At 42.5% G+C, this 27,691-nt stretch overlaps 1 long non-coding RNA gene across 1 annotated transcript in view; it reads left to right on the top strand.

Annotated features, from left to right (window-relative positions):
- The first annotated feature begins 1,127 nt into the window (after window positions 1-1,127).
- The window catches only part of LOC122548509, a 66,362-nt gene continuing 39,798 nt past the window's right edge, over window positions 1,128-27,691 (top strand). Inside the window, exon 1 of the long non-coding RNA XR_006311256.1 lies at window positions 1,128-1,229. This is a non-coding gene — a long non-coding RNA (uncharacterized LOC122548509). The remainder of the gene's footprint in view (window positions 1,230-27,691) is intronic.

Genomic DNA, 27,691 nt, shown 5'->3' with positions numbered 1-27,691 from the left:
ATCCCATTCAAGTTCCGACAATACCGAAATTCCCTGCTAGTAAACAATGGCCCGTTATTTGTGACTAACACTTTCAGGCATCAGTGCGTTTCAAAAAATGAGAGCAGTTTGGCTGTTCTCATTCCAGTGTTTGATGTATGCATGCTTAATGACTGTAAGTGGGTGTCTACAGTGACTAAGAACATTGAGGCCATGAAAGGACTGGCATAGTCAAAGTGTAACTGAATGCAAGGTTTACCCAGCAATTCCCACAAATGTAGGGGAGCTGCTTGCGATAAGTTTTGTCCTTGTTGGCACCCTGGGCATTGCCCACCAATGCTGCGTCCAAGCCTGACCAACATCTTCATTTTGGAGACCCCTGGATGACCCTGCTGGAGTTTAGCCAGTATTTGGCAGCGACCTTTGCTCAGGACAATCACTCTTGCTCCTCATAATAATATGCCGTTCTCTACTGTGATCTGGTCTCTCTGGGTCCAGAAAGATTTAAACTCTGTTGCTGATGGCCCTTTGGTCTCCCCCATCACCACCAGCTGTTTTAGTTTTACCAGGACACGATCTTTCTGTGTCCAAAGCCTGGTATTGTCAGGTGTGACTGGAAGTGTAACCAGAAAATTTAAAACCATTGCCGACTCTTCCAGTGGCGTTACCACTAATGGTGCATGTATCAGTGGGAGGGGGCTCAATGTATTCACATTCGATACCTGGCCCCCAGATGGTCTTCCAGTTTAAAGTTATATACACTTAGTATTAGAGCCAACCACTGAATTTGGCCTGAAGCTATGGGTGGAACCACCTTGTCCTCTTTAAGTAGACTTAGTGAGGGTTTGTAGTCCGTTATTATTACAAATTTACGTCCATCAAGGCATTGGTGGAACTTCCTGACTCCAAATATGACTGTTAAAACTACTTTCGCTATCTGGGTGTATTTACGTTCTGCATTAGCCAAAATCCTGTAAGCATATGAAATTGGGCATTCCTCTCCATTGGGCCATCAATGAGCTAATACTACCTCGATGGCATTTGGGCAAGCATTGCCTGTCAATACTAGATCTCTCTTGCAATCAGAGTGTGCCAACACCTTAAAGGATGATAGCTGTTTCTTCACTGCCCTGAAAGCCATAGCTGTATGGCTGTTTCCAAGGCTGATCTTTTTCTAGGAGTGGATGCAAAGGTGCCAGGATAGAGGCCAGGTTATGTATGAACTCTCCGTAATAATTCACCATCCCAAGGTAAGATCTAAACTTCGATACAGATATGGTAGCCGGTCACATTTCATCTCCTTCACTTTATTTCTCAATGGGTGTAACGTAGTCTTGTCCCCTCTATAGCCTGAGTAGGTCACTTAGAGGTACCTGAAACACACATATCTTTCCTCCTTAGGTGTACACCACTTGGAAGAACCATCTAAGGACTATGTTCAAGTTCTCTAAGTGCTCCTTACTGCTCTTATCTGATATTAACACATCATTACGATAAATTGCAACATGGTGTAGACCTTGCAAAATATTTTCCATCATCCGCTGAAAAATTGCACAGGCTGGTGATACTTAAATGGCAGTCTTGCATAATGGTACAAACCCTTATGGGTATTTTTGCATACTTCTGGGAATCCTCATCTAACTGTAATTGCATATACACGTGACTCATGTCAAGAGGAATAAGAAGGCTTTATGAGGATGAGGCACGAAGGCTCAGTTAGGGGGCTTGAGAATTCTAAGTTAGCCAGAAAAGATCTAAATAGAAGGCTAAGATGAGCCAGGAGGGGAAATGAGAAGTTGTTCGTGGATAGAATCAAGGAAAACCCGAAGACCTTTATAGGTATATCAGGAATAAATGAATGACAGAATAAGATTAAGGCCAATCAAAAGTACTAGTGGGAAGTTGAATGTGGAATCTGAAGACATAGGGGAAGCACTTAATGAATACTTTTTGTCAGTATTCACTTTGGAAAAGGGCAATATTAGTGAGAACACGGAGATACACCTACTAGATTAGATGGGATTGAGATTGACAAAGAGGAGATTTTAACAATTTTGGAAGATCTCAAAATAGATAAGACCCCTGGGTTGGATGGGATTTATCCTCGGATTTTCTGGGAAGCCAGGGATGAGATTGCTGAGCATTTGGCTTATTTCTTTATGTCATTATTGTCGACAGGGGTAATGCTGAAGACTGAAGGATAGCAAATGTTGTTCCTTGTTTAAGAAGGGGAGTCAGGACAACCATGGCAATTATAGGCCAGTGAGCCTTACCTCAGTTGTGGGTAAGGTGTTGAAAAAAGTCATAAGGGATAGAATTTATAATCATCTGGAAAGGAATCATTTGATGAGGGATAGTCAATACAGTTTTATGAAGGGTAAGTCGTGCCTCAGTAACGTTATTGAGTTCTTTGAGAAGGTGACAGAACAGGTGGATGAAGGTAAAGTGGTTGATGTGGTGTATATGGACGTCAGTAAGGCATTTGATAAGGTTCTACATGGTAGGCTATTGCACAAAATACGGAGTTTCGGGACTGAAGGTGATTTAGCAGTTTGGATCAGAAATTGGCTCGCTGAAAGAAGACAGAGGGTGGTGTTTGATGGGAAATGTTCACTCTGGAGCTCAGTTATGAGTGGTGTACCACAAGGATCTGTTTTGGGGCCAGTGCTGTTTGTCATTTTTATAAATGATCTGGACGGCACGGTGGCACAGTGGTTTGCACTGCTGCCTCACAGCGCCTGAGACCCGGGTTCAATTCCTGCTTCAGGCGACTGACTGTGTGGAGTTTGCACATTCTCCCCGTGTCTGCATGGGTTTCCTCCGGGTGCTCCGGTTTCCTCCCACAGTCCAAAGATGTGCAGGTCAGGGGAATTGGCCATGCTAAATTGCCCGTAGTGTTAGGTAAGGGTAAATGTAGAGGCATGCGTTGGTTGCGCTTCGGTGGGTCGGTGTGGACTTGTTGGGCCGAAGGGCCTATTTCCACACTAATGTAATCTGTAATCTTCAAAGTTTGTGCGAAGATTTGTAGCTCGGGTGCTCGTTGTTGTGGTTCTGTTCGCCGAGCTGGAAGTTTTTGTTGCAAACATTTCGTCCCCTGGCTAGGCGACATCATCAGTGCTTGGGAGCCTCCTGCGAAGCGCTTCTTTGATGTTTCCTCCAGTGTTTATAGTGGTTTTCGTGGCTAGTTGATGTTCATGTATGTGGATTGTTAGCTGTCTTCCTGTTTGTCCTATATAGTGTTTTGTGCAGTCCTTGCATGGTATTTTGTACATTACATTCGTCTTGCTCATGTTGGGTATCGGGTCCTTCGTTCTGGTGAGTTGTTGTCTGAGCGTGGCTGTTGGTTTGTGTGCCGTTATGAGTCCTAGGGGTCGCAGTAGTTCTGGCTGTCAGTTCTGAGATGCTCCTGATGTATGGTAGTGTGGTTAGTCCTTTTGGTTGTGGTATGTCCTCGTTCCGTGGTCTTTCTATTAGGCATCTGTTGATGAAGTTGCGCGGGTATCCGTTTTTGGCGAATACCTTGTATAGGTGTTCCTCTTCTTTTTGCAGTTCTGGTGTACTGCAGTGTGTTGTGGCCCTTTTGAATAGTGTCCTGATGCAGCTTCGTTTGTGTGTGTTGGGGTGGTTACTTTCATAGTTTAGGACTTGGTCTGTGTGTGTGGCTTTCCTGTGATCTGTAATGTAATCTAGATGTGGGCAGTGAAGTTAGTAAAGCAGTGGGTTAGTAAATTTGAGGATGACACTAAGTGGATAGTACCGAAGGATGTTGTGGGTTAAAGAAGGACATAAATAAGATGCAGAGCTGGGTTGAGAAGTGGCAAATGGAGTTTATTGAGGAAAAGTGTTCACTTTTCGAAAGAAGTAACAGGAATACAGAGTACTGGACTAATGGTAAAATCCATGGCAGTGTAGATAAACAGAGAGATCTCGGTGTCCGGGTGCATAAATCCCTGAAAGTTGCCACCTAGGTTGATAGGGTTGTCAAGAAGGCATGCGGTGCGTTGGTGTTTATTGGTACGGGGATTGAGTATCGGAGCCACTAGGTCATCCCTCAGCTGTACAAGACACTGGTAAAGCCGCACCTGGTGTATTGCATGTAGTCCTCATCACCGCATCATAGGAAGGATGTGGAAGTTTTGGAAAGGGTTCAGAGGAGGTTTACTGGGATATTGTCTGGTATGGAAGGAAGGTCTTATGAAGAAAGGCTGAGACGACTAAGGTTGTTTTTGTTGGAGAGAAGAAAGTTAAGAGGTGACTTAAGATATAGGTATAAGATAACCAGAGGGTTAGATAGGGTGGACAGTGAGAGCCTTTTTCTTCGGATGGTGAAGGTTACCATGAGGGGACATAGCTTTAAATTAAGGGATGATAGATTTAGAACAGATATTAGGGGTAGTTTCTTCACTCAGAGAGTGGTAGGCGCATAGAATAGCCTGCCTGCAACAGTAGTATTGGGTACTTATCCAGCTACAAAAAGCAATTTATTGTGTGTTGAAAATCCCCACAAAGGTGAACTCATCTATCAGCTTCACGATCAGTATGACCAGTGCTGCCCATTCCACAAACTGTACTGGTTTGACGATCCCTTCACTTTCCACCCTCCTGATTTCTGCCTCTACTTTTGCCCATAAGGCAAATGGCACTGTGTGGAACTGCTTCCCGCTCAACATGCAAGGTGACCTTAGCTCCTTTGATACTCTCTAGACCTTCCTGAAAAATATCCAGGTATTTAATTAAGACTTCACTCAGGAAGCCATTTTCTAATTGAGAATTGTTGAGTCAATCCAGGTGAACCTCTCTCAACCAATTTGGCCCCATTAGGCTTGGGCCTGAGTCAGTGGTAACTGAAGCAGCTGCTTCTCATAAGAGACTGGGACTGAAATTGTATCCTTAAGCTGTAAACATTCCCTGATATAGGTTCTCTCAGTCTAGCTGAGGTCTTGGGCAAGCATAAGCATTGAAGTCCAGAGCAAACTTTGGAAAAGACTGGTTCTACAATCACTGAAATGTCCGTGCCAGCATCGACCTCCATTAGAACCAGGTGACTATTTAACCAGACCTTTGTTTTGATTTGTATGTTGCTTAGCAATTTAACTGTCCCAAGCCACATGTAGATGGGCCTTCCAGGGTATACATTCCATACATTCTCCTAGATAGCAGCCTATGAGTTCTCTTACTCAATTCAGGTCTAGTATGATTCCTTTGCTATCTTGATTTCGCAATGGCTTGCTGGCCCAGACCTTGAAGAAAGTTTTAACCATTTGGCCAAGGATTGGCTTTGTTTTGGGGTTTTGCTGTGCACTGACCTAGCGTCCCTCTGTTCAGGGTAGGTCCTGAGTGAGGTTGTATTACCTTCACTCAAGTTGTATCTCCCAAGCACAGTTGGACTGGCGAGGGTGTCCACTTCCATCAGAACACCCTGCAACTCATAGGCTCTACTTGCTGCATTTTGCAATGATAAAGCCAATTGTAGTGCCTGTTTGAAGTCCAGTTGGGCTTCAGCCAGTAGGCACTTTTCCATGGTTACATCATTAATCCCACATACCCACTGGTCTCTCAGCATCTCATTAAGGGTTAAACCAAATTCACACACCTCTGCCAGTTGTCTTAAACTAGTCAAAAATCCTGATATGGATTTCCCTGGTTCTTGAATTGCCAGGTAAAAATGATAATGTCTCAGAATTCGAGGAGGCTTAGGGTCATAATATTCCTTAACTAAATCCATCAACTCTTGAAAGATTTTAGTGTCTGGTGCCTCAGGTAAAGGTAGGCTCCTAAGGACCAAAAAAGCTGCAGATCCACAAACTGTCAGGAGAATTATTCATTGCTTTTCATCTGCCCTAAAGTCATTTGTCTGGAAAAAATAACACATTCTTTCCATATTGAGCCCAGTCTTGATGGCAGGGTCAAATGAGTCAAGCTTTTCAAATAACAACATGATGCCAGAAATGCTTATCCCAACTCAAAGATGACAGTTGTGAGCAAATTTCTTCAGGAACATGCTTTACTCTTGTTGCCATTGAAATAATTCCACAGAGGCCAGTATCCTGTCAGCAAGTCACCCTTTAATTACATGTCCTTGTACCTGGTCCAGCTCCCTCAGAGCCAGCATGTCTGACATTCCTCTTTTTATGCGTCAACAAAGGCTTCTTGATCAGACCAGATTAACAGTCCAATCAGGGAACCCAGATTGTATGAGGTCTACCTGGCTGACCTCATTACAATCACTACAAGAAGGATTGCAGTAACTGGGACTAAATCTCCATTTGTACCTTCTCTAGATGCCACCTGAAAATGTGTTTTCCAAACTTACTGATTTTGTTTCATATTTCTAGCCTTTGCAGGTTTTTTTTCCTCCTCTTTATTTATATCAAATATTGAAAAGGCTTAGGTCCCCAGCTCAGATCAATGGGGAGATTTGTGATGGGAAGGTCAACTAATTGTAAAACTACCCACCAAATCCAAAACAATGAAGGTTGATACAAAGGTGATCAAGGCACATTGCACCACCCCCATGAAATGGAAAGGCAGAAAGAAGAATCTTTGAAATGGTTCATTGGGGGTGAATTCTGAAGATATATTGCTTAATAAAGACACGCCAATGGGAGTGGATTTTGAACAGGACAGAAAGCGGCTCATGGAGAGATGCATTGAAAAGTGCATTTACATCCTTTATCTCCGATTATTCAAAATAAAGTTTTATTCGAGGAGTTACAGGATTGGTGGGATGAACGCTTGTGGTCTGAAATTTCATAAGCAAGATTAAATGTCCAAAGATTGAAATATAATTTGCATTGAATAACAGGAACAGGAACAGGTTATTCTGCCTCTCAAGATTGTACTGCCATTCAGTTATGTCAATCTGATCTGTTTCTTAATTCCATTCATCTACACTTGCTCAATAATCCTTCATATTCCTGTCTAACAGATATTGATCAAACTCATTTTTGGAAGATAGCCTCAACAATTTTAGTAAAAATAAGGTCCCTCCCGGCAAATTGTACTTGAATTTCTTTTTACATATATGTCCATAGGATGGAACTGTCACTGGCCAGGCCAACATTCATTGCCCACACTTAACTGTCCAAAAAGCATAGCTGTGGGTCTGGAGTCACATGCAGGCCAGACCAGGTAACAGTAGCACATTTCCTTTCATAAAGGACATTAGTGAGCTAGTAAGTTTTAACAACAATCGTTGCAGTTGGACTAGCTAATGATTGCATTTTTAAAAAAATTTCATTGCAATAAAATTTCAGTATCAATCCAGATCAGTAGCCTGGTCTTTGGGATTATGAGTCCAGTGACTTCACGACAATGCCACTAACTCCTCCACAAATAGACAGCGTGCATGAATGGTCCAGCCCCATTTTAATTTTCTTTATGCACCAATATAAACAGAAAGTGCTGAAGAAACTCAGCAGGGCTGGCAACATCTGTGGAGAGAGAAAAACGCAATTAATGTTTCAAATCTAATACGAACCGTTCTGGAGAAAAGTGATGCCAGACTCAAAGTCTGTTTTTCTATCCACAGATGCTGCCAGGCTGGCTGTGCTTCTGCTTCTATCTCAGTTCTCCAGCATCTGCAGTATTTAGCTTTTGTTTGAAGATATCCTGAAAAGCTTTGCAGGGTGAACGGGGGCTAATTAATAATAAGTCAGGGAGGAATTGGAGTGATTAGATTATTAGATTAGATTACATTAGATGAGATTAGATTACATTACAGTGTGGAAACAGGCCCTTCGGCCCAACAAGTCCACACCGACCCGCCGAAGCGAAACCCACCCATATCCCTACATTTACCCCTTACCTAACACTACGGGCAATTTAGCATAGCCAATTCACCTGACCCTGCACATCTTTTGGACTGTGGGAGGAAACCGGAGCACCCGGAGGAAACCCACGCAGACACGGGGAGAACGTGCAAACTCCACACAGTCAGTCGCCTGAGGCGGGAATTGAACCCGGGTCTCAGGCGCTGTGAGGCAGCAGTGCTAACCACTGTGCCACCGTGCCGCCCACTAGTGAAGTGGGTATAAACACAGTTGAGGGGATGTATTCTAAACAGGTTTTTGGAGAGAGTTCTAAAATGAAGAAGTTCACAAAGACATTCCAAAGTCCATATATTGTAATGAGTGGAAGTAAAGAATGGATGACACAGCAAGACAGAGGTGGAAGAGTGTTGAGAGAGTGTGTTGGGATCTAGGGAAGAAAATAGAACAGTACAATGAAATCAAGAAAAGGTAGAAATTTCTTGGATGAATATTTCTGCTTCACAGTTGAAAACTGGGAAACAACATTGAAACATCAACAAAGATGCATCCATTATGGAGACTAAATTAGAATCCATCAGTATCACCGCTAGCCAGCACTAAATAGATTGAAAAGCATTTGTGTTCACTAAAGTATTGAAAGGTAGTTGGGATGTACATGTGAGATGAGAGACTGTGCTGGCTCACCAGATTTCCACCCAGTGCTGTACTGAGAGTGCCGCATGTGAAAGCCTTACTTTGCAAAATGATACGGATAAGTTGTAACATGTTTACCAGATGTCTGTACCATCAGTAAAAAGAGGAAGAAAGAGAAATGTCAAGTTGTGATGGTTTATGCATGGCATTATCAGTTTGCGGGATCTGCAGCAAGCAAGGTCTTGGCTGTTAACCTCACGAGGAGGAGGAAACAAGTGCAATCAGTTTGATTTCCTGTCATCGTTTTCTCAATACTCCTTTAGCTGCAATTTCAAAGAAGTTCAGTGAATGCAATGTTTGCAATTCAAGACTGTGAAAACATAGTGAAGGGAAGAAGCCTGTAGTTTAGAAAGAGAATGATTCAAAATTTCTTCCTGATCTGACATCATATTCTCGTTTTGGTCATAGAATTCAATCTTAGCCCCCTATAAACACCAGGGGTATATTACCCTTACAGCAGGTTTAGCTCACGTGTTAGCCTGCCCTGTAACTTCTGCATTCTTTGGCTTGCTTTGACTGCAGGCCAGAACCCCCTCCTTTTACCTTGGGATTCCTGCTCCTACATTTGACTTAACCATGTGCTCAGCATGGCCTAGTTACTTTTCAGGCCTCTTTGTTGTGTCAATTGATTTGTGGATACTATCAATTACCTTATGAATGATAGAGGCATCATGGGATAGAGGAAGGCAATTTTGTCCATTGAATCCATGCCAACAAAGTTGTTGTGTCTTGCTTTGTTAGTCCTGAAGCAGTTGTGGTTACCCCATTATCCCAGGATTCAGACATCACGGTTTGGTGAATCATATCATTGACCAAAACACTCTTGGGTTCTGACAAACAAGCAATAAATAGTCTCTCAGTTGTCATTTGCCCTTTGTCTTTTCCTCACACACCACGAGTGACCCCATTTGCCTCCAGTAGAATTGCGATATTGCTACTTCCTGGTGGGTAGAATGGAAGTTCTTTTGCTACTACTTGTGTGGCTTTCGGCAACATTTTTGCTGTTCTTATCGACCCAATTATTTCAAGCACTACAGCAAAATCCATGAATGGCGAAAGTCTGATTTTTCTTTGGTGAACCATCCAGGAAACATTGAGCAGTGGTTTTGTGAGTCTCCAATAGCACCCAAGTCCATCACTGCGGGCCCTTCCCCCTAACACTGGAGATCACCGTCTGTTTCAGATCACTTTCTGTCTCTCCAACGACATAACCATCCTTGTTGGAGGGCTATGGTGCTTTCTTAGCTGAAAATGTGTTGCTGGAAAAGCGCTTTTCCAGCAACACATTTTCAGCTCTGACCTCCAGCATCTGCAGTCCTCACTTTCTCCTATGGTGCTTTCTTAGTAGGGTTTAAGCAAGTAAAACCCTGATTTCTGAATGACTAGCCCTGGTACTGCAGTGAGGTGCATAATAAACAAACCAACGCTTGCAAAGTGGAGAAAGAACATAGAACATTACAGCACAGTACATTTGACCCTCAATGTTGCACTGACCTGTGGAACCAATCTGAAGCCTATCTATCCCACACTATTCCATTCTCATCCATATGTTTATCTAATGACCATTTAAATGCCCTTAAAGTTGGTGAGTCTACTACTGTTGGTGAGGGGAGTTGACCCTTGAGCATATTACATTACACCTGAGAGGGTCATGGTTGCTAGGTCTGATGATCTAGAAGAGTATAAGCGGTTGACATGTTTTACAGATGCAATACATCCAATACATCAGTAGCTCTGCGTGCTTTTTCTTTAGTGGTTTGTTCATCTTCACCACCCACGCACTCAGTGCAAATGCGAGAGGTGCAAATTACCAAAGGATTTGATCAACTGTAGCGTTGTGTTCAGCTTTTTTTTGCTTCAAACCACATTAACTTGTATATTTCCTAACAAAACATTCTTTACTGCTGGACGTACAGCCTAACTTTTGCTGATTGAGGCAGATACAGATAATCAGGCAAATCAGGATACATTTCCTTAAAAAAGTAAGGCTTTACCTTTTAGGATGAATTAATTTCAGGAAAAGTCAGATTTATTGCATTTTACAGCCAAATCTTCCCTACCCCCACCCCTCACAATCGTAATAAGTTGCATTTGTATAGCATCTTTAATGCAGAAAACCAAAAACCATTCAATAATGCTTTGTTGCCATATGGATAAATGAAAAGAACAACAATGGGACATTAGGACAAGTAACTAGTCAAAAGTGTAAACCTTAAAGGGAATCTTAAAAGAGAAGAGAGATGGATTGGTGGGTGAGATTGAACATTTAATAATTTTGGGCTTAAGCATTTGACAATTTGCTCTGTTACTTGTGGCTATGCCTGTAGATGTCAATAGACCAAAATGAGAAGAATGGAAATATCTTGGGTATTGTGAGACTAAGGAAGATAAAGCAGCACTGAGCCTACTAAAAGATGAGTTGTCACCCTGGTGAGGCTATAACACAGGAGATCATACATGCCAGGCAGCAGAAGCAGCATACAATAGACAGAGCAAAGTGATCCCATGACCAATGAATCAGATCTAAGATCTGCAGACCAGCCACATCGAGGTGTGAATAATAGTGAACAGCGCAACACTGAAGGGGGAGAGAGACTCCACAAATATCCTCATTCTCAGACCAGCCTATTATTGCAAAAACAAGGCTAATACATTTCCAACTATCTTCAGCCAGAAATGTCAAGTGAATGATCCATCTCAGCCTCCTACTGAGATCCTGTTTCAATCAATTTGATTCACTTCGGGGGATATTAAAAAATGGCAGATGACACTGTATGCTTCCAAGACAATTGGCCCTGATAAAGTTCCAGCAATAGTCCTGAAAAACTTGTGAACTCCTCACCAGGCTAACGCAGTACAACAACACTACAGGAATCTCCCTGACCATGTGGAACATTTGCCCAGGTATGTCCTGTACACATTAAGCAGGACAAATCCAACACGGGCAAATGCTGCCCCTAATAGTCTACTCCTTCATTGATAAAGTGATGGAAGGCATTGTTATGGGGAAAATCACCAGTCTCGGAGTCAGTTGGGGTTCAATGACAGAGTTTATTGAACAAGGAAATACTGGAGCTCCGAGGAGAGAAAAGGACCAACCCCCGTGGTCAGCTGCGAGTCTTCTCTCAACCTGGAGCACATGTCGAAAATTTTTATACATCTTGAGAGACAATTGGTCAGGAATGAGATTATTGTCTTTGCACATGGTTTGTTTATAGTAATTGTTACAGAATCATTGATAGTTTTGATAGTCAGTTGTCAGTTCCAGTGCAGCCTTTGTTAATTTCCGTGTCAGTTCCATTGTCAGTTCCAGTGTAAACAATGTCAGTTTCAATGCTGTATGGAAATCCACTGCTGTAGTAATGGGCGCTCATCACTCTTCCTGAGAAGGGCAAATACTGCAGCCCTGGCCATTAACGTTTCATATTGAGTCTGGATCAAGTTGTTAGCATTTCTATAAGAGGTGCTGGCTGAACCCAGACACTTTGGCAGGCAGTTTGTTACTCGTGTGTATTCTCTCCCCCACCCGCCTTAAACTAATCAAGTGCATTGCGCTGGCATTCTGGTGGTCTCAGGCAGTGTCTGTATCTGCTCTGCTGTTTCTGTCCATGTTGTGATCCAGTGGCCATCTTATGTGTCAGGTTGACCAACTGATGGCTCAGCAGCCACCTTGTGTGTCTGTGTGCTTAGTGTTACCCTGCCCCACGCCATCTTCCACTTCAGCATCATCAACAGTGCAATCAAATGACACCTATTCCTTGATGCTCAGTTTAGATTCTGCCAGGCCCACTTAACTACTGACCTCATTACAGTCTTGCCCAAGAGTAGACTAAAGACCTGAACTCTAGAGGTAAGGTGGCATAAAGGCAGTATTTGACAAGGTATGGCATCAAGTAATTGTAGCAAATGAGTGAAAGGAAATTAGGTGGAAACCTCTGTTGACTGGAGACATACCTAACACAAATGGAAATGGTTGTGGTTCTTGGAGACCAATCCTTCCTAATTACAGATCAGCTCTGCAGGAGTGCCTCAGACTGTTGCCTGTTTTGTCAACTTTTATTCTTTTTATCAGAACTGGGCATGTTCACTGTTTGCATAACATTTAGTGCCGTTCACAACTCCTCAGATGCTGAAGCAGTTCATGTTAAAATGCAGCAATTCCTGGACAAAATCCAGGGTTGGGCTGCTAATAAGGCAAGTAGAACATGAGGCACAGAATTGCTACCCAATAATTTTCTCAAAAAGAGAGTGTCTAATTATCACTCCTTAATGTTCAATGGTGTTACCACTGGCTAAGAGCATTGTGGAAGACTCCTCATACCCCTCACTCAAAAGATAACAGAGCATTCGGTCTCTCATGGCCAGACTATGAAACATTTTCTTACTTCAAGCCATCAGGCTCCTGAACACAGTATGATCAGACTCTTTCCCATGCACAACTTCAAATTGCTGATAGAAAATGCCTATTATTTATCATTCTTCTATTACATTGTAACTTGTGTGTTTTGCACTTCTTATGCACTTTATGCCGTGTATGGGTGTATAGTTTGTGCTGTCCATGTGGCACCCTCGGTCCTGGAGGAACGCTGTCTCATTTTTACTGTAACTGTTGTATCTGGTAGAATTGACAAATAAAAGGCTCTACTCTACTCATTGATGAATCCCAACTACCATCTGGGGATGCCATCAACTGGAAACTGAACTGGATGAGCAATGTAAATACTGTGGCTGCAATAGCCAGTCAGAGGCTAGGACCTCTGTGGAGAGAGGCTCACTTCCAGACTCCTCAAGACCTGTCCACTACAAGGCACAAGGCAGGAGAGTGATGGAATACACGCCACTTGCCCAGGGGTTATTTTGCTGCTTAGGGAGTCTCAGATCAAATGTCACAGTGCCATCATATGGATTAGGACTGAGAGAAGGAAACATTTCTCACTCAGAAGGCGGTCAAGCTGTGTAATTTGTTACCGCAGAAAGCTGGGTCTCTGAGAATATATCAAGAAAGAGAACGTAATTTTTTTTAGATCTTAAAAGCATCAAGGGTAAGGAGAAAAAGTGGGACTACATCATTGAGAAAGAAGATCATATTGAATGACTGAGCAAGGTAGAAAGGCCAAATGGCTCCCCTTACTACTATGTTCTCAAGAGAAGTGAACAGAACCTGACATCTCATGTAAAGGTTTGGATGGACCTTAAATTTATGAAGGGTTCAAAGCTGGAGGCTGCTTATTGGAATAGTGTTTTTGTAGTTCTCCCATGGAATGTGAGCATTGTTGGAAAAACCATATTTTGCTATTCATTCCTAATTGAGACTGGAGGTGACAGACACACGGACGGTCTGAGACAGAGTTGGAAACAGTCATGGAGGTGAAAGTAGGCACTCTTGGAGTCACATGCTCAACTCAAGGTCACAAGGACAGCTCAGTTGCAAATGGCCTGGTTCAGCTTCCACCACTGGCCAAAGGGAGGGAAGAATTATGTGGCTCGGGAAGGGATTTAAATAACAGGGTCTGTATATCATGGCTTTGGTCTTCTCAAAGTTGAAAGAGGGAAATTGCTGCTCAAGGTTTACTGGATGTTGAATAGGCAGCATGTAAAATCCATCTCTTAAACAGTACCTTGTACATTCATCATTAATTTCTCCCATCCATTCCACCCACCATTTGGAAATTCTCTTCCTCTTCATTTTTCCCATTGTTCAATTCTGCAATGTTTAACCAAAACAGAAATTAATTTCCCAATTCTTTTTGCCTTACCGTCAATATTACAAATCAATGATTCATACTTCTAGATTGATTTTCTTACAAAATAATATTGCTTGCACTTCCTGGAAAAAAGAATAGAGATGGAGAAAGGTGATAGCAGTTTAACCGTTCAAAACCCCATCCACTTAACACATTACATCTCCATGTGATTTATGGTTTATTGTCAGGCTGTTTTAAGGCCACTTTCTTTGCCTATGATTCATTTGTTTTTCTGTTCAAATTGCAATGACAAAAAGAAACAATATCACATAACAATCCCACACCCCACCCTCTATCAAATCTGTCTCCCTCACTCAGTATTTATCTGACATGGGTAACTGGTCAGGAGATTGAGTGACCTGGTGGAAGCACTGAAGAGGCATCAGGATTTTAATATCCTCATCATCAACACAGGCAGCTCATCTAACATGAGAGGTCACAGATGAAACATTACCAGTCAATGACGTAGAGTACCCTGTGGTGTTAGTTTGTGAGAATGACAAAGAAACATTTTTTCTGAGCAATGCGGGCACATAGTGAGAAGCATAACTACCTGCATCACCCCTCATTGCAAATCTGTACAAACTTTCTGTCAGTGAGTGATGCCATTTAAAATTTAAAAGCAGGGAAACCAGATTGATTGTGATTTGCCCCTCAACATTTTAAATTAATGTTCAGGATTATTTTTAACTCCCTCCTGAAACTATGCCTTCTTTCACTGAAGGAGCTCACAAATATCTCTTTTACAAACCACATACATTTTGATATCTTGCTTCTTTGAGAGCATGATGACAGGAAGGTTGTTATAAAAGAAGATAAGACTTTAAAATGTAGGAGCTAAACTAAGTCATTCACCCCAAGAAGTCTGCTCCAAAATTCAATGAGATCACGGATTATGTGATAATCCTCAACTCCATTTTCTAGCCTTTTCCCATAACTCTTGATTCACTCACAGATTAGAAATGTGTCTACCGTAGCCTTGAACATATTTAATGACCCAGCCTCTACATCCCTTTGAGTAAGGAATTCCACAGGCTCACTATCCTCTGAATTTCACCTCATCTCTTTTTTAAATAGGTAACCCCTTATTCTGTGCTGAGTAGTCTTTGTCTATTTAAATAATATTCAGCTCCTCTATTCTTTCTGCTTAACTTCACATTTTCCGACAATATATTTCATCTGTCAAGTTTTGTCCATGGTCTTAATCTGTCTATATCCCTCTGTAAACCCTTAATGTCACACTCAGCACTTGCTGCCACACCTATCTTTTTTGTCATTCGCAAACTTGCCAACAGTACATTCACTTTCCTCATCCAGGTCATTCACATATAATGCAAATAACATTGGCTCCAGAACCGATCCCTGTGACCCTCCCCTAGTTACAAACTCTTGGGAAGATTACTACAGTGCATCCACTATGTCTGCAGCTACTTCCTTTAGTATCTTAGGATGCATCTCATCAGGCCCAGGAGAAATGTTGGTCTTTCATTCCATTAGTTTGTATTTGTATTGTATTTACTTTATCTCCTTTTGCCTCTTGATTATTTAGTAGTTTTTGGAATGCCAATCTTCTGCTGTGAAAACTGAAGGAAATGCTTTTCTTCCACTCCTCTGCCATTTCCTGGTTTATCATTATTATTTTATTCTCTAAAGGGCCTATATGAACATTGGCCCCTCCCTTCTTTTCTCTTCTATAAAGAAGCTCTTGCTCTCCATCTTGATGTTGCTTGCAAAGTTACTCTCAAGGTTTATCTCCTTTTTTTTAGATGAAGAAAGCCCTTCAGTTCCTTTGACTTCTTCCTTCCAGAAAAACAAACCAATTTTTCTTTCCTATCAGAAGTCGACAAATGGACAAGTCAAACAAAAAAAAGACAATTATGTATAAAGGGAGAAATAAAACAAAAGTGGAAAATGGTGGTGATTGGAATGTGACAAGGTGTAACGTTTGAGCAGCACTACATTGTACAATTTTGATGAGTGTGTAGGAGCAGAGAGTCCTGGAGGTTGTACCTGTAAAACTCATTGAAATCGATCAAGATGTTTCAAAAAGCAAAAGCTGACGCTATCTAGGGCTTTAGAAACAGAGGTGGAGAAACAGAAAAGCAATGAAGTTATATTAAACCCTCGATAATCATTGGTTAGGCGACAGCTGGAGTATGATGTCCAGTTTTCAGCATCACCTTTGAGGAAGGATACCAAGGCTTTGGAGGAGATGTATAATTTACTAACGTGTTACCAAAGATGAGTGATTTCAGTTTTGTGGTGTGTGTGGAAACTCTGGGGTTCTTCTTGTCAGAGTATATGTATCAGGAACAGGAGTAAGCCACTCAGCACCTTGAGCCTGCTACACCGTGCAAGAAGATCATGGTTGATCTGACCACTCTGCATTCCTGCTTACACTGTCCCTCCATAATATTTTACATTGTTGCTAATCAAGAATTTGTACTTTTGACTTCAGAATATTTGAAGATTCTGCTTCCACTGCCTTTTGAGGAAGAGTTGGTTAGCTCGTTGGTTGAATGGCTGGTTTGTAATGCAGAGTGTTGTTGTCAGCGTGGATTTGATTCCTGTACCGTCTCAAGTTGTCATGAGGGACTGTCCTTTATTAATCTTTGCCCTCCCCTGAGGCATGGTGATCCTCAGGTTAAATCAACACCAGTCGCCTCTCTAATGAGAGAGCAGCCCTATGGTCCATTTGGGCTATGACAACTTTACCTTTTTCCTCCAAATACTCATGGAAAGGGAAGCTTTGGGAAGATATAATAGATTTCTTCTGGTTTATGAAGGGTTCTGAGAGAGGACATAGGCGTAACCATTCACAGTTGCCAAACCATTCAGTAACCAGCAGACACAGATTTAAGACAATTGACAGATGATCTTGAGAAAATATGCAGAGGGAGAAATTCTTTTACATATTGCGTCATTATGATTGGGAATCCAATAATTCACAGGGCAATAGAAGTCGATTTAGTGTTCAGTAAAGAAACTGAATTGAGCATAAATTATTGTAGAGTATCATTGAAGACCCCCTTCCATCCCATCAGTGAGAGGTGGATGTCAGTGTTAACTGGCTGGGTTTTAATTGGGTAGATGGCAATGTATTGATGCTGCAGTCACTAACATTGCATGGCAGTACAATTCCAGCAGCAGTCAACATCATACATGTGCTGTGCTGGCTTAACCATTTCAGTTTTCTACAACTAAGCAACTAGCATAGGATTAAAATCATGATGTGAAACACTGATTTCTATCAGAAGTCATGGCTTTGACATAAACTTGGCCTGACTCAAAGTAATGTTGGGAACTATCCAGACCTGGCTATGAAATATTTCCAGGAGATAAAGCAAGTGGAAAAAGGCGGAGCAGATTGAGGTTACGAAGCAGCATCATAAGGAAAGAATGTTCTTGAAAGTTGTGTTCAGACTGAGTTATTCTGAACTGTACCACAAACGAAATTAAGCTTTGCATCAATCTTGTGGGAACTATTATAGTTTGCTGAATAGGGAGCATGGGCAAAAGTAGAACAGAAGAACAAAAATGAAATGGATTAGAAAGGAGAAAAGAGAGCATGAATAGATACAGTAATGGTGATGCCATACATACAAAGCACATACAAAGAAAAGTATAATTTAATGGTGCTTACAAAACTGGCATTAGCTTTTTTTTTGTTTTATAGATTTTTATGCCTTCCAAATGCTCATTATGCTTATATAGCTCACAAAAAGCAGAACAGATTCAATCCTCCAACTCGACTGAGTGCAGCATCAAAGAGCCTTCACATAATTGGAGCTAATGGGGATTGGGGACAAAACTCTTTTCTGGACAGAGTCAGCCTTAGCCCACAGGAAGATGGTTGTGTTTGTTTGAGGTCAATCATTTCTGCTCCAGGATATCTCTGCAGGAGTACCTCCGAGAAGTGTTCTAGACCCAACCGTCTTCAGCTGTTTCATCATTAACCTTCCCTCCATCATAATGTCAGGAGTGGAGATGTTGGCCGATGATTGTATAATGTTCAGCACCATTCATGATGCCTCAAATACTGAAAGAGTTTGTGTCAATTTGCAGCATGACCTAGGAAAAACTAGTCTTGGGCTGTCAAATAACATGCACACTTCAAAAATTAGCATCTAATGGCTGTCTCCAACAGGAGAGAAAATAACCACAGCCCCTTGACATCAATGGCATCACTGTCACTGAATACCTTACAAAATTCTGGAGTTGCCATTAACCAGAAACTGAACTGGACTAAGTATATAAATACTTCAGCTACAAGACCCAGTCAGACACTAGGAAATGCTGTACCAATTAACTTGTGTCCTGTCTTCCCAAAGCCTATCAACTATCTCCAAGGCTTAAGTCGGGAGTGTGATGGAATTCCACCCACTTGCATGTATGAGTGCACAGGAATTTGCAGCCACCCAGGACAAAGCAGCCACTTGTTTGGCACTGCAGCCACTGCCTTCAGCATTTACTCCCTCCACCACTAATGCACAGTGGCAGCGATATATATCATCTGCAATAACTCACTAACTTTCCTTAAGAACATCTTCTAAACCTGCAACATCTACTACACGGAAGGACGAAAGCAGAAGATGTATCAGAGCAAAACCTTTGAATTCCCTCTGGGCAGATTGCGCCCCTACATCCCATGGACTGCAGTGTTTGTAAAAAGGAACTCACCTCCATCACCTCCTTCAACAGAGTAATTTGAGATAGACAATAAAAATACTGGCATAGCCAGTGTCACTCACGGTCCATGAACACATTTATAAATACTGTTACAGAGAAACATAATTATTTATATTTTTTAAATATCATGACCCAATGAGAGAAATGTAAATCCTCTCATGAGGCAATTGAGTTTTAAAAATAAACAAAAGAAAAATCAGTCATCACATCTGAGGCAAACAATCTTTTATTTACTTCTCAAAACTGTCAATCAAACTATGATCACAACCAACACAGAAATTGCTGGTGAAACTCAGCATGTCAGGCAGCATCTGCAGGTGGAAAGCAGAATTAACATATCGAGTCCAATGACGCTTCATCAGAACCATGCTGAAGATTCACCAGACTCTAAACACTATCTCTGCTTTCATTCCCCTGATGCTGCCAGACCTGCTGAGTTTTACCAGTAATTTCTGTTTTCGTTCAGATCTTCAGCATTCGCAATTCATTGATTTATTTTTGTGATTGCTCTGCTGAAATAAGTGATTTTGTTATATACCCAAGCATTCATAATCTGTCAAAATAAACCATTACAGCTGGACTGAAATTTAGAAACCATTGAAACTACAAAAGGCAATGAGTTGCAATTTTCTAGGAAGATACAAACAGATGTAGGCCTTTCAAGCCATCAAATCTACCCCCCAAAATTCAATAATTATCATGATTGATTGGATCCTTTTACTCAATCTATCATCGTTATCTGTATACCACTAGTAATCAGAAATCTATCAATCTCGATCTTAAACATACTCAAAAAGTGACCTTTCACAGTGTTCTTGGGTAGATAATTATGAAGATTCATAACACCCCTCCTCATCTCCCTTATTTTAAAATGTACACATGGCTCTACTCTCCCCCAAAAAACAAAAATCTCTTAACTGTTTCTACCCTGTCTCTATCCCTTCAGTAATTTTCAATGAGATCCCCTCTCATTCTTCATGACTCGAGAGAATGCAGACCTAATTTCCCCAAACACCCTTTCTGGTCAGAGCACATTTGGAGTATTGTGTCCAGTTTCAGGCCCCATATCTCAGGAAGGATGTACTGACCCTGAAATGAGTTGAGAGGAGGTTTACAAGAGTGATCCCAGGAATGAAAAGTTTGACATATGAGGAACGTTTGAGGACTTTGGATCCATAATCGATGGAGTTTAGAAGGATGAGGGGGGATCTAATTGAAACTTTCGGAATTTTGAATGGCTTGGATGGATTGGATGTTGGGAAGATGTTTCCATAGGTAGGAGAGACTAGGCCCCGAGAGCACAGCCTTTGCATAAAGGGAAGACCTTTTAGAATGGAGATAAGGAGAAACTTCTTGAGCCAGGAGTGGTGAATCTAGGGAATTCACTGCCCCAGAAGGCAGTGGAGACTAAATCATTGAGTACATTTAAGGCTGAAATAGATATGTTCTTAATTGGATGTAGGTTTCCTCGCTGAGCTGGAAGGTTCATTTTCATGACAACGATATAATCTATATAAATAATGAATGTATATCTGGGGAAGGCAACAACCTAATGGCATTATTGTGAAACTATTAATCCAGACACTCAGCTCATGTTCTGGGGATCTGGGTTCAAACCTTACCACGGTAAATGGGGGATTTTGAATCCAATAAGAAACAAATGTGGAATTAAGGATCTGATGACCATGACCACTGTCGGTTGTCATAAAAACCCATCTGGTTCAATAATGCCCTTCAGGAAAGGAAATCTGCCATCCTTATCGGTCTGGCATACATGTGACTCCAGATCTATATCAACTGCCCCCTAGGCAATTAGGGATGGTCAATAAATGTTGGCCTAGCCAGCGACACCCTCATTCTGTGAATAAATAAAAAGAAGAACATCTGGATTCCAAGTACTGATCCTTGCAGTACCCCACAAGTCACAGTTCATTAATACACAAATGATCTATTTATTCCTACCCTGCTCTCTGTGTGTTAGCCAATCATTAATCCATGCCGGTACATTATCTCTTGTTCCATGAACTTTAACCTTTCTAACCAGCTTCTGGGGAACTTTATCAATAGACATCTAAGCTACAACTGTCAATAAAGCAAGTGTCAACAAAGCCAAAGTTGAGACTGAAGAGAGGTTGTGGCACAGTGGTAGTGTCCCTGCCTCTGAGCCAGCAGGTTCAAGTACCACCTGCTTTAAAGGTGTGTGATAACATCTCTGAACAGATCGATTAGAAAATATCTGGAAGCTGAAGAGAATTTACTTTAAATTTGAAAAGCAGTGAAATCGGATCAGATTACAACACTGGAATTCCCAAGCACTGTTTTCTTCAGTTTGCAATGCATTATAACATTTCTTTCAATTGGAAAAGTAATCCAATATATCCCAGCACTTCGATGATGCTGATCAATGAAATGATCGCCTTGCCTATACAATGATCAATTGCTGCAATAAAAAACACAAATAACTTAGAATACTGCACCTAAAAATGATACTCGAAACTGTCAATCCATTTAACATTTATCTGTCAGATGTCCTGACTCCTCAGTGGGCTTTCCCCCAAAGGTCAGAAACTGGTAAATGAGATGGGTTTCAGAAGCCATCCAAAACCAGTCATTAGCTCTCAGTGCTCTCATACGTGTAGGATCATATCCCTGATTCAGACCTGAATCTCTTTCTGACTTTTGGAAGTTTATGTGGACTGCTTTTCTTGTGGAAAATTGCAGTCCCTCAAAATCCCACTTTTTGCTCAACCCATTCCCAGCTTTTTCAGAATACATTATTGAAGGAAATTTCTTCTCTTTCAGTGCATTGTTTTCCTCTCATGCATGGCATGAGGGTACCACTGGATAGGTAGCATTTATTGCACATCGCTCATTGTTCAGTTAAGAATCAACCACATGGTTGTGGGTCTAGATCACAACCAGATCAGGTAAGGAAAGGACAGTCATGAACCAGATGGTTTTCAGAACAATCAAAAATGATTCCATAGTCACCATTAGGCCACCCTGAAGTAGATCAGGCTGTCTGATCATTTGGTGACAGTGGATCAATGGAGAGATGTGGTGATGAGGTTGGCAGTATAGGTGCAGGATCTATGTTTTTGATGATGATATCGAAAGGCAGTAGCATATAATTGAGAAATAAGAGAGTTTCTTGTAGCCTTTGATGCGTTTGACTATACAATTCCAACTCCAAAGTCATCCAGTTAGTCAGATTGCTGTCACCTCATCCCATTCTTTCATCCGACCTTAACCAGATATGCAACAGCTTTTGTTCCCAGTGCTCCACGAACTTGGCCAGCGTTCATTGTCCATCCCTTATTACCCAAGAGCAGTTAAGAATCAATTATATCGCTGGAGTGACATGTAGCCAGACTGAGTAAGGATGGCAGATTTATTCACTACAAGATATTTACGAACAAGATGGGTTTGTCACAATTGCTAAAAGTCACTATTAGGTCAGCATTTTATACTAATTTTTTATTCTAATTAATATCAGCAGGGTCACCACTAGTGCCCCTGCTGACTTTACCTGTGGGAAATGCACCCAACTCCAGCTCCTCAAAAACTATGTTAGGGCACTGGAGCTGGAGTCGGATGAACTTTGGATCATTCGGGAGGTAGAGAGGGTTATTGAGAGGGGGTACAGGGAGGTAGTCACACCTCAGGTCCAAGGAAAAGGCAAATGGGTTACCATCAGGGGATGGAAAGGGAACGGGCAGACAGTGCAGGGATCCCCTGTGGCCGATCCCCTCAAGAACAAGTATACTGTTGGGGAGATCGACTTACTTGGGATAAGCCATAGGGTACAGGTGTCTGGCACAGAGTCTGTCCCTGTTGCTCAGAAGGGAAGCAGAGCATTAGTCACTAGGGACTCCATATTTACGGGGACAGATAGTAGGTTTTGTGGGAATGAGAGAGACTCACGATTGATGTGTTGTCTCCCAGGTGCCAGGGTTCATGATGTCTTAGATCTTGTTTTCGGGATCCTTGAGGGGGAGGGGAAGCAGCCCCCTCAAAGGCACTAATGACAGATAGGAAGAGAGATGGGGATTTAAAGCAGAAATTCAGGGAGCTAGGGTAGAAGCTTAGTGCGAGAACAAACAGCTTTGTTATCTCTGGTTTGTTGCCTGTGCCACGTGCTAGCGAGGTGAGGAATGGGGAGAGAGAGTTGAACACGTGGCTACAGGGATAGTGTAGGATGGAGGGTTTCAGATGCCTGGATAATTAGGGCTCATTTTGGGGAAGGTGGGACCTCTACAAACAGGATGGTCTACTCCTGAACCAGAAGGGTACCAATATCCTGGGGGTGAAATTTGCTAATATTCTTTAGGAGGGTTTAAACTAATTCAGCAGGAGGATGGGAACCTAAATGGTAGCTCAAGTGTTGAGGAGGTTGAGAATAGTGAGGTCAGAAATGAGGTTTCAAGGTCACTAGAGTTCACCAGCAAGCAGGAAGGTGGTTTGAACTGTGTCAACTTCAATGCTAGGAGCATCCGGAATAAGGTGGGTGAACTTGCAGCATGGGTTAGTACCTGGGAACTTTGATGTTGTGGCCATTTCGGAAAAATGGATAGAGCAGGACAGGAATGGTTGTTGCAGGTTCCAGGATTTAGATGTTCAGCAAGAACAGAGAAGATGGTAAAAGAGGGGGAGGTGTTAGTCAAGGACAGTATTACAGTAGCAGAAAGGTCGTTTGAGGACTCATCTACTGTGGTAGCGTGAGCTGAGGTTAGAAACAAGAAAGGAGAGGAGAAAGTTGGGAGCTTTCCATAGGTCTCTGAATAGTCCCAAAGATGAAGAGCATAGGATAGCAAAGATGATTCTGGACAGGAGTGAGAATAACAGGGTAGTTGTTATGGGGGACTTTAACTTTCCAAATATTGACAGGAAATACAATAGTTCAAGTACTTTAGATGGGTCAGTTTTTGTCCATTGTGTGCAGGATAGTTTCCTGACACAGTATGTAGACAGGCCAACAAGGGGTGAGGCCTCATTGGATTTGGTACTGGGTAAAGAACCAGGCCAGGTGTTAAGTGAGCAATTTGGTGGTAGTGACCACAATTCAGTTATGTTTACTTTAGTGATGGAAAGGGATAGATATACAACGCAGGGCAAGAGCTATTGCTGGGGGAAAGGTAATTATGATGCATTTAGGCAAGATTTAGGATGCATAGGATGGGGAAGGAAAATGCAGGGGATGGGCACAATTGAAATGTGGAGCTTATTCAAAAAACAGCTACATCTAAATATCCTTGATAAATATATACTTGTCGGGCAGGGAGGAAGTAGTTGACTGAGGGAGCTGTGGTTTACTAAAGAAGTTGAATCTCTTGTCAGGAGGAAGAAGAAGGCTTATGCTAGGATGAGATGTGAAGGCTCAGTTAGGGTGCTTGAGAGTTACAAATTATTCAGGAAGGACCTAAAGACAGAGCTAAGAAGAGCTAGGAGGGGATATGAGAAGTCGTTGGCAGGTTGGATCAAGGAAAACCCTAAAGCTTTCTATAGGTATATTATGAATAGAAGAATGACTAGAGAAAGATTAGGGTCAATCAAGGATAGTAGTGGGAACTTGTGTATGGAGTCTGAGGAGATAGGGGAAGCGGTTAATGAATACGTTTTGTCAGTATTCACATTGGAAAAAGACAATGTTGTCAAGGAGAATACTGAGATACAGGCTACTAGACTAGACGGGACTGAAGTTCATAAGGAGGAGGTTTTAGCAATTCTGAAAATAGGTAAGTTCCCTGGGCTCAATGGGATTTATCCTAGGATTTTCTGGGAGGCCAGGGAAGAGATTGCAGAGCCTTTGGCTTTGATCTTTATGTTGTCATTGTCTATAGGAATAGTGGCAGAAGATTGGAGGATAGCAAATGTTGTTCCCTTGTGCAAGAAAGGGAGTAGAGACAACCCTGGTAATTATAGACCAATGAGCCTTACTTTGGTTGTTGGTAAAGTGTTGGAAAAGGTTATAAGAGATAGGATTTATAATCATCCAGAGAGGAATAATGTGATTAGGGATAGTCAACATGGTTTTGTGAAGGGTAGGTTGTGCCTCACAGACCTTATTGAGTTCTGTGAGAAGGTGACCAAACAGGTGGATGAGAGTAAAGCGGTTGATGTGGTGTATATGGATTTAGTAAGGCAGTTGATAAGGTTCCCCACGGTAGACTACTGCACAAAATATGGAAGCATGGGATTGAAGGTGATTTAGCTGTTTGAATCAGAAATTGGCTAGCTGAAAAAAGACAGGATGGTGCTTGATGGGAAATGTTCAGCCTGGGGTCCAGTTACTCATGGTGTACCACAAGGATCTGTTTTGGGGCCACTGCTGTTTGCCATTTTTTATAAACGACCCAGATGAGAATTTAGAAGGATGGGTCACTTACGTTGCTGATGACACTAAGGTTGGTGGGGTTGTGACAGTGCTGAAGGATGTTGCAGTCAAGAGTGTGGTGCTGGAAAAGCACAGAATGTAGGGCAGCATCTGAGGAGCAGGAAAATCGAAGTTTTGGGCAAAAGCCCTTCATCAGGAATAAGGCTGGGAGCCTCTGGGGTGGAGAGGATGGACAGGTGGGACAGGTCATGAGGGTGGTACTGAGCTGGAAAGTTGGAACTGGGGACACCCGCACCAACCAACCCCACCACCCTGTTGGCTGAACATTTCAACTCCCCCTCCCACTCCACCAAGGACATGCAGGTCCTGGGTCTCCTCTACCACCACTCCCTCACCACCCAACGCCTGGAGGAAGAACGTCTCATCTTCTGCCTTGGCACCCTCCAACCCCATGGCATCAATGTTGATGTCACCAGTTTCCTCATTTCACCTCCCCCCACCTTACCCCAGTTCCAGCCTCTCAGCTTAGCACTGTCCTCATGACCTGGTACCATCTGTCCATCTTCCTTCCCACCTATCTGCACCATCCTCCCCTCCGATCTATAACTTTTGCCGCCACCTCCATCCACCTATCGCACTCTCAGCTACCTTGCCCCCAGCCCCACCCCCCTCCAATTTATCTCTTCACCCTGAGGCACCCAGCCTTATTCCTGAAGGCCTTTTGCCCAAAACGTCGCTTTCCCTGCTCCTCTGATACTGCCTGACCTGCTGTGTTTTTCCAGCACCACACTCTTGACTCTAATCTCCAGCATCTGCAGTACTCACATTTGCCCTGAAGGATGCAGAGGGACATATATAAGCTGCAAAACTGGGCTGAGAGGTGGCAAATGGAGTTTAATGGGGAAAAGTATGAGGTGATTCATTTTGGAAGTAGTAACAGGAATAAAGAGTACTGGGATAATGGTAAGATTCTAATGTAGAAGAGCAGAGAGATCTGCTGAATGTTGCTACCCAGCTTGATAGAGTTGTTAAGAAGGCATATGGTGTGTTAGCTTTTATTGGTAGAGGGATTGAGTTTTGGAGCCACAAAGTCATACTGCAGCTGTACAAAACTCTGGTGTGGCCACATTTGGAGTATTGTGCACAGTTCTGGTCACCGCGTTATAGGAAGGATGTGGAAGCTTTGGAAAGAGTTCAGAGGAGATTTACTAGGACGTTGGTGGGTATGGAGGGAAGATCTAATGGGGAAAGGCTGAGGGACTTGAGGCTGTTTTTATTAGAGAGAAGAAGGTTGAGAGGTGACTTGAGACATATAAGATAATCATAGGGTTAGATAGGGTGGACAGGGAGAGCCTTTGTCCTTGGATGGTGATGGCTGGCACGAGGGGATGTAGCTTTAAATTGAGGGGTGATAATACAGGGCAGATGTCAGAGGTAGTTTCCTTATTCAGAGAGTAGTAGGGGCGTGGAATGCACTGCCTGCAACAGTAGCAGACTTGTCAACTTTAAGTGGTCATTGGATAGACATATGGATTAGATTAGATTAGATTACATTAGATTAGATTAGATTAGATTACATTACAGTGTGGAAACAGGCCCTTCGGCCCAACAAGTCCACACCGACCCGCCGAAGCGCAACCCACCCATACATTTACCCCTTACCTAACACTATGGGCAATTTAGCATGGCCAATTCACCTGACCTGCACATCTTTGGACTGTGGGAGGAAACCGGAGCACCCGGAGGAAACCCACCCAGACACAGGGAGAACGTGCAAACTCCACACAGTTAGTCGCCTGAGGCAGGAATTGAACCCGGGTCTCCGGCGCTGTGAAGCAGCAGTGCTAACCACTGTGCCACCGTGCCGCCCACAAAATGGAATAGTGCTGGATAGATAGGCTTCAGATTGGTTCCACAGATCAGTGCATCATCAAGGGCCCAATGACCTGTACTGCGCTGTAATGTTCTACATTCTATGAAATTAGATTTTAACCCATGTCCACAGAACATTAGCCTGGGGTAATTAGCCTGGGTTACCTTTCTGCCTCCTCCTCCCATCTGTGCGCCATCTGTGGAAGGTTGAAAGGTTTTAAGCGGTTGAATAGGCTGGGGCTGTTTTCCCTGGAGTGTTCCAGGCTGAGGGGTGACCTTATAGAGGTTTATAAAATCATGAGGAGCATGGATAAGGTAAACAGACAAGTTCTTTTCCCTGGGGTGGGGGAATCCAGAACTAGAGGGCATAGCTTTAAGATGAGAGGGGAAAGATATAAAAGGGACCTAAGAGGCAACTTTTTCACACGGAGGGTGGTGTGTGTATGGAATGAGCTGCCAGAGAAAGTAGTGGAGGTTGGTACAATTACAATGTTTAAAAAGCATCTGTATGGGTATATGAATAGGAAGGATTTAGAGGGATATGGGCCAAGTGCTGGCAAATGGGATTAGATTAGGTTAGGATATCTGATCGGCATGGACGAGTTGGA

The sequence above is a fragment of the Chiloscyllium plagiosum genome, chromosome 3 (genome assembly GCF_004010195.1).
Source record: "Chiloscyllium plagiosum isolate BGI_BamShark_2017 chromosome 3, ASM401019v2, whole genome shotgun sequence".
Lineage (NCBI taxonomy): Eukaryota > Metazoa > Chordata > Chondrichthyes > Orectolobiformes > Hemiscylliidae > Chiloscyllium > Chiloscyllium plagiosum.
This window is presented reverse-complemented; position numbering and strand designations above follow the sequence as displayed.